Source organism: Martes martes (assembly GCF_963455335.1).
Source record: "Martes martes genome assembly, chromosome: 1".
NCBI lineage: Eukaryota > Metazoa > Chordata > Mammalia > Carnivora > Mustelidae > Martes > Martes martes.
In genome coordinates this window covers 47,724,244-47,731,338 of record NC_137888.1, presented here as the reverse complement: position 1 = coordinate 47,731,338, position 7,095 = coordinate 47,724,244, and positions in this window count along the sequence as shown.

Below are 7,095 nucleotides of genomic sequence, written 5' to 3'. Positions count from 1 at the left end.
GCCTCTGCCTTCAGCTCAGGTCATGATCCCGGCATCCTGGGATGGAGCCCCGCATTGGGCTCCCTGCTCAGCGGGGAGCCTGCTGCCTCCCCTCTATCTCTGCCTGCTTCTCTGCCTACTTGTGATCTCTGTCTGTCAAATAAATAAATAAAATATTTAAAAAAAAAAAAAAGAACATTAAAAAAAAAAGCTGAAGGTATTACAATCTCAGATCTCAAGACATATTACAAAGCTACAGTATCAAAACAATATGGCACTGGCACCAAAAAAGACATTGATCAATGGAACAGAATAAACATCCCAGAAATAAACCATGCTTATGTGGTCAATTAATCTATGACAAAAGAAGCAAGAACATACACTAGGCAAAAGATAGTCTCTTCAATAAATAAATGGTGCTGGGAAAACTGTACAGCAACAAGCAAAAGAATAATACTGGACCACTTTCTTAAACCATACACAAAAATTAAGCTCCAAATGGATTAAAGACCTAAATATGAGACCTGAAACCACAAAGTCCTAGAAAAAAATACTGGCAGTAATCTCGCTGACATCAGCCATAGCAACATTTTCCTAGATTTGTCTCCTCAGGCAAGGGAAACAAAAGCAAAATTAAGCTACTGAGATTACATCAAAATAAAAAGCTTTTGCACAGCATAGGATACCACCAAAAAGGGGGGGGGGTAGCAACCTACTGAATGGGAGAAGATATTCACAAATGATATATCTGATAAAGGGTAATATCCAAAATATATAAAGTACTCATACAACTCAGCCCCCCAAAACAAATAAGCCAATTAAAAATGGGCAAAGGACCTGAAGAGACATTTTTCCAAAGACAGACAGATGGCCGATATATGAAGACATGCTCAACATCACTAATCAGCCGGAAAATGCAAACCAAAACCACAATGAGGTATCATCTTATACCTGTAAGATTGGTAGAATCAAGAACACAAGAAATAACAAGTGTTGGTGAGGATATGGAGAAAAAGGGACACTTGTGTGCTATTGGTGGGAATGCAAATTAGTGCAGCCACTGTGAAAAACAGTATGGAGTTTCCTCAAAAAAATTAAAAATAGAATGCCCTTATAATCCAGTAATTCCACGACTGGGTACTTAGCCCTCTGCAAAAGCAAAAAACAAAAAAACACACAAAACAGACAACCATGAAAATACAAATTCAAAGTTACATGCACCTCTACATTTATTGCAGCATTTACAATACCCAAAAACTGGAAGCAACCCCAGTGTCCATCCACAGAGGAATGCATAAAGAAGATGTGATCTATGTATACAATGGAATACCAGTCAGTCATAAAATGGGTAAGAGCCTGCCATCTGTGACAACATGGAAGGACCTAGAGGGTATCGTGCTAAATAAATCAGAGAAAGGCAAATACCATATGATTTTACTTATACATTGAGCCTAAAAAAACAAATGAATAAATAAATAAAAAGCAGAAAGAAACCCATAAAGAACTGACAGTTGTATAGGTGTGAGGGAGCAAAATAGATGAAAGGGTAGGAGATACAGACTTCCACTTACAGAATGAGTAAGTCATGAGGATGAAAGGTACAGTGTGGGGAATATAGTCGTTGATATTATATCAGCATTGTATGGCAACAGATGATTGCCACACCTGTGGTGAGCATAGCATAATGTATAGACTTAATGAATCACTATGTTGTATGCCTGAGTTAATGTAATATTGTGATAGACAAATTAACAATAATAAAAAGAAATGTGGTGAAAAAACTAGGACTACTTTACAGAATGGTATGGTTTTAAGGGAGAAACTTTGAGAATGAATCTACAGTCATAGCAGTAATAACATGAGCACAAAGGAACACATTTATAGGGTTTTAAATATTTCAGGAAGAGCTAGGAATCAGCACTTAAAATATTACTACAACTTGCCCACCGTGCTCCATTCTTCCAGATGCTTGTTCACTTGGTGAATTATGAACCAGCTATGAAGTAATTATTGAACAAGAAGTAATCTCTTCCTTGCCTGATTGAGTTTTGGTTATTTGATGGTAGATCTGGAGCTTAAGTTGGTTGTTGTTGTTGTTGTTTTAAGTAATCTCTACACCCAAAATGGGGCTTGAATTCACAACCCCAAGATCAAGATTTACACATTTCACTGAGCCAGCCAGGCGTTCCCCCAGTTTAAATTTTTAATTCTTGATTTTAACAAACCACTTTATTCTAAAGTGCATTCTCTCTTCCAATAACTAGCTTTTACTTATTCTTCAATCTTTGCTCAAGAAGAAACAGAGCTGAATGAAAATAATAATTTAACAAGAAATATGTAACTACGGGGCGCCTGGGTGGCTCAGTGGGTTAAAGCTTCTGCCTTCCGCTCAGGTCATGATCCCAGGGTCCTGGGATCGAGCCCCACATCGGGCTGTCTGCTCCACAGAGAGCCTGTTTCCTCTTCTCTCTCTCTCTCTGCCTGCCTCTCTGCCTACTTGTGATCTCTGTCTGTCAAATAAATAAATAAAATCTTAAAAAAAAATTTTTTTTAAATAAAATTAAAAAAAAAGAAAGAAAGAAATATGTAACTACAACACAAAAGTGATTATAAGGCATAACAGAGAAAAGCCCATATGAAACCTACTGCATTGGCAATATTTTTGGCCAGTGCACACATCACAAAACACACAGCTTTTCCCTTGCCATCCCCTGGCTTCACAAGACCCATTCACCATCAAAACACACCCCACAGCGCCTAGGAGGTAGCATGAAAGACTTAAAACTACTGCCAGGGGGCACCTGGGTGGCTCAGTGGGTTAAAGCCTCTGCCTTCGGCTCGGGTCATGGTCTCTGGGTCCTGGGATCGAGCCCCGCATCAGGCTCTCTGCTCGGCGGTGAGCCTGCATCCTCCTCCCTCTCTGCCTCCCTCGCTGCCTGCCTCTCTGACTACTTCTGATCTCTGTCTGTCAAATAAATAAATAAAATATTAAAAAAAAAAAAAACTACTGCCAGTAGACGAAACACTGATCCTGAAACCTAAAATAAACTCTTGTCTAAACCCTTTTTCATTTGGTAGGCCTTGCACAGACCTAACTTTTGGTGGCTGCAAGAAATCCTTCCCTAAACAACTACTGGATGTCACAATCTAACAGTTAGTTTAAACCCTGTAATTTTAGTAATTTACTCATTTACAACCAATGCAAAACCATTATCTGTTAGCTCTCAACTTTAAATACCTAGGCCAATGTTCAGTGGCACTTTCATAGCTACCTGCCATATCCGGACTTATTTCAACAAAAGACATCATTACTGTAAGGGAGTCACTTCAATTAGTTAAACCTGCTACCTTATTTGAACTGCAAGAGAAAGACTGTGACATGTAATGGCAAATTTCAAAGTATAATGCAAAAAAGTGTCACTGCCTAAGTCAACAAGAAGTGAGGGACTACAGGCGAAAGACCTTTGACCAAAACATTTTCATGGCCTTGAATGCAGTATTCTACTGTTTCAAGTGGACCAAATCCAGGGGTCATTTTGATCAAATTATCACTTTTTTAAAAGTGGAATCAGTGAGGACATTACCACACACTGTTTAAGAATAAAATGTTACAGGGGCGCCTGGGTGGCTCAGTAGGTTAAAGTCTCTGCATTCATGTGATCTCAGGGTCCTGGGACCGAGTCCCGCATCGGGCTCTCTGCTCAGCAGGGAGACTGCTTCCTCCCTCTCTCTCTGCCTGCCTCTCTTACTTGTGATCTCTCTGTCAAATAAATAAATAAAATCTTTAAAAAAAAAAATAAAATAAAATGTTACATACTAATGTAGATGCCTACTTCATTCATTCATTTTACAGTCTTCGGTGCATCAGAAGGCAAGATCACCCAAAACACCACCAAAAGGACAAGACAACATGCACTTAATGGAATACAAAAATAAGTCTAGCATCCATGTACTTTATCTATTATAGGAATGCTACACAAAGGTAAAGTATCTTTCCTTTTATAGCGAGGATGGCTTGTCCATTGGTTTTTAAGCTATGCTGAACTGTTCTTTGAAGGAAATAGCATAAAGAGTTGTCTGGGGACTAAGCAGGAATTCAAGGTAGAGGGCTCCTAGGCTTGCCACACCCACATCAGTCAGCTCCTTCACATGTGGGGTTTACTGCAAGATTATCAAAAAATAGTTTCATACTAAAATTATGAAGTTTAAATATTTGCTGTGGGCCTGCTAGGATACAGAGCAATGATTCTCAAAATGTAGTCCATGGTTATCTGAAAGTTCCACCATCCTTTAAAAGGATCTGTGAGGTTTAAAGTATTTTTATAAAATACTAAGAAGTTATTTGGGAAATTCTAGTTGTGGCCAAGATGGGAGTTATAGGGATCAGATTTACCCTCCCATCTAAAATAACTGAAAAAAAGGACCCCATATGAAACAGTATTTTTCAGGGGCGGCGCCTGGGTGGCTCAGTGGGTTAAAGCCTCTGCCTTCCGCTCAGGTCATGATCCCTGAGTCCTGGGATCGAGCCCCACATTGGGCTCTCTGCTCAGCAGGGAGCCTGCTTCCTCCTCTCTCTCTCTGCCTGCCTCTCTGCCTACTTGTGATGTCTGTCAAATAAATAAATAAGTAAATCTTTAAAAAAAAAAAAAAAACAGTATTTTTCAGACATCAGACCTCAGGACAGTGATCCAAGAGAAGGTAAACAAAAGAGACAAATCCTCTAATTGCCCTAGCTTGAGTTTCCAGTTTGCAGCACAGGTAATGGGAACACAGTGGGAGGTTAACAGTCTCCCTGAGTTGAGAAGACTAAGTTGGAAACCCTGGGAAGCCAAGATGGTAAGAGTTCTCAGGGTAGAGGTATTGGAGAGGAGAGAATTGCATATAGAGGAAGCTCAAGAGATCTGCAAAGGGCTGTGCTCACATCTTCAGCTGAAGTACTGATCAGTACTTCAGTATATATGGATATAAGGATATATATAAGTATATACTTATATAAGTATATACTTCAGTATATATGGATATAAGGAAACTACCTAAAGCACAGGCAGGAACCACCTGGCAATGACAAAGAAAAGACAGCCACTGATATATCAGATAATGAAAAAAAAAAAAAAATACACCAAAACACAGAAACTAGCCAAAAGGAAATACACAGAAAAAATACCAGGGTGGGGTGCAGCGGGGAGGACAACAATAGTATCATTATTGGGAAATTTTCAAGCAGCCTGATGCATATGTAATTAGGGGAGAGTTCATAACACTTTAAGAAATCCTACCTGAAAGACACAAAGAAATGGAAAAACGTTCCATGCTCACGGATTGGAAGAACAAGTTTTGTGAAAATGTCTATGCTACCTAAAGCAATCTACACATTTAATGCAATCCCCATCAAAATACCATCCATTTTTTTTTCAAGGAAATGGAACAAATAATCCTAAAGTTTGTATGGAACCAGAAAAGACCTTGAATAGCCAAAGGAATATTGAAAAAGAAAGCCAAAGTTGGCAGCATCACAATTCCAGACTTCAAGCTTGATTACAAAGCTGTCATCATCAAGACAGTATGGTACTGGCACAAAAACAGACACATAGATCAGTGGAACAAAATAGAGAGCCCAGAAATGGACCCTCAACTCTATGATCAACTAATCTTTGACAAAGCAGGAAAGAATGTCCAATGGAAAAAAGACAGCCTCTTCAACAAATGGTGTTGGGAAAATTGGACAGCCACATGCAGAAAAATGAAATTGGACCATTTCCTTACACCACACATGAAAATAGATTCAAAATGGATGAAGGACCTCAATATGAGAAAGGAATCCATCAAAATCCTTGAGGAGAACACAGGCAGCCACCTCTTCGACCTCAGCCGCAGCAACTTCTTCCTAGGAACATAATGAACTATTGGGATTTCATCAAGATCAAAAGCTTTTGCACAGCAAAGGAAATAGTTACCAAAACCAAAAGACAACTGACAGAATGGGAGAAGATATTTGCAAACGACATATCAGGTAAAGGGCTAGTATCCAAAATCTATAAAGAGCTTAGCAAACTCAACACCCGAAGAACAATTAATCCAATCAAGAAATGGGCAGAGGACATGAACAGACATTTCTGCAAAGAAGACATCCAGATGGCCAAAAGACACATGAAAAAGTGCTCTACATCTCTTGGCATCAGGGAAATACAAATCAAAACCGCAATGAAATACCACTATACACCAGTCAGAATGGCTAAAATTAACAAGTCAGGAAATGACAGATGCTGGTGAGGATGTGGAGAAAGGGGAACCCTCCTACACTGTTGGTGGGAATGCAAGCTGGTGCAACCACTCTGGAAAACAGCATGGAGGTTCCCAAAAAGTTGAAAATAGAGCTACCTTACGACCCAGCAATTGCACTACTGGGTATTTACCCTAAGGATACAAACGTAGTGATCTGAAGGGGCATGTGTACCTGAATGTTTATAGCAGCAATGTCCACAATAGCCAAACTATGGAAAGAACCTAGATGTCCATCAACAGATGAATGGATAAAGAAGATGTGGTATATATACACAATGGAATACTATGCAGCCATCAAAAGAAATGAACTCTTGCCATTTGCAATGACGTGGATGGAACTAGAGGGTATTATGCTTAGCGAAATAAGTCAATCGGAGAAAGACAACTATCATATGATCTACCTGATATGAGGAAGTGGAGATGCAACATGGGGGGTTTGGTGGGTAGGAAAAGAGTAAATGAAACAAGATGGGATTGGGAGGGAGACAAACCATAAGAGACTCTTAATCTCACCAAACAAACTGAGGGGGGCCAGGGAGAGGGGGGGAGGGAGAGGGTGGTGGGGTTATGGACATTGGGGAGGGTATGTGCTATGGTGAGTGCTGTAAAGTGTGTAAACCTGGTGATTCACAGACCTGTACCCCTGGGGCTAATAATACATTATATGTTTATTTTTAAAAAAAAGAAAGAAAAAAAAGAAATCCTACCTGATAATGTTCTAAATTTCATAAAAATTATAAAACCAAGGATGCACAAATCACAAAGAACTCCAAAGCATAAGACACGTGGAAAAAAAAAAAAATACCTGCACTAAAGCACATCATAATCAAGTTC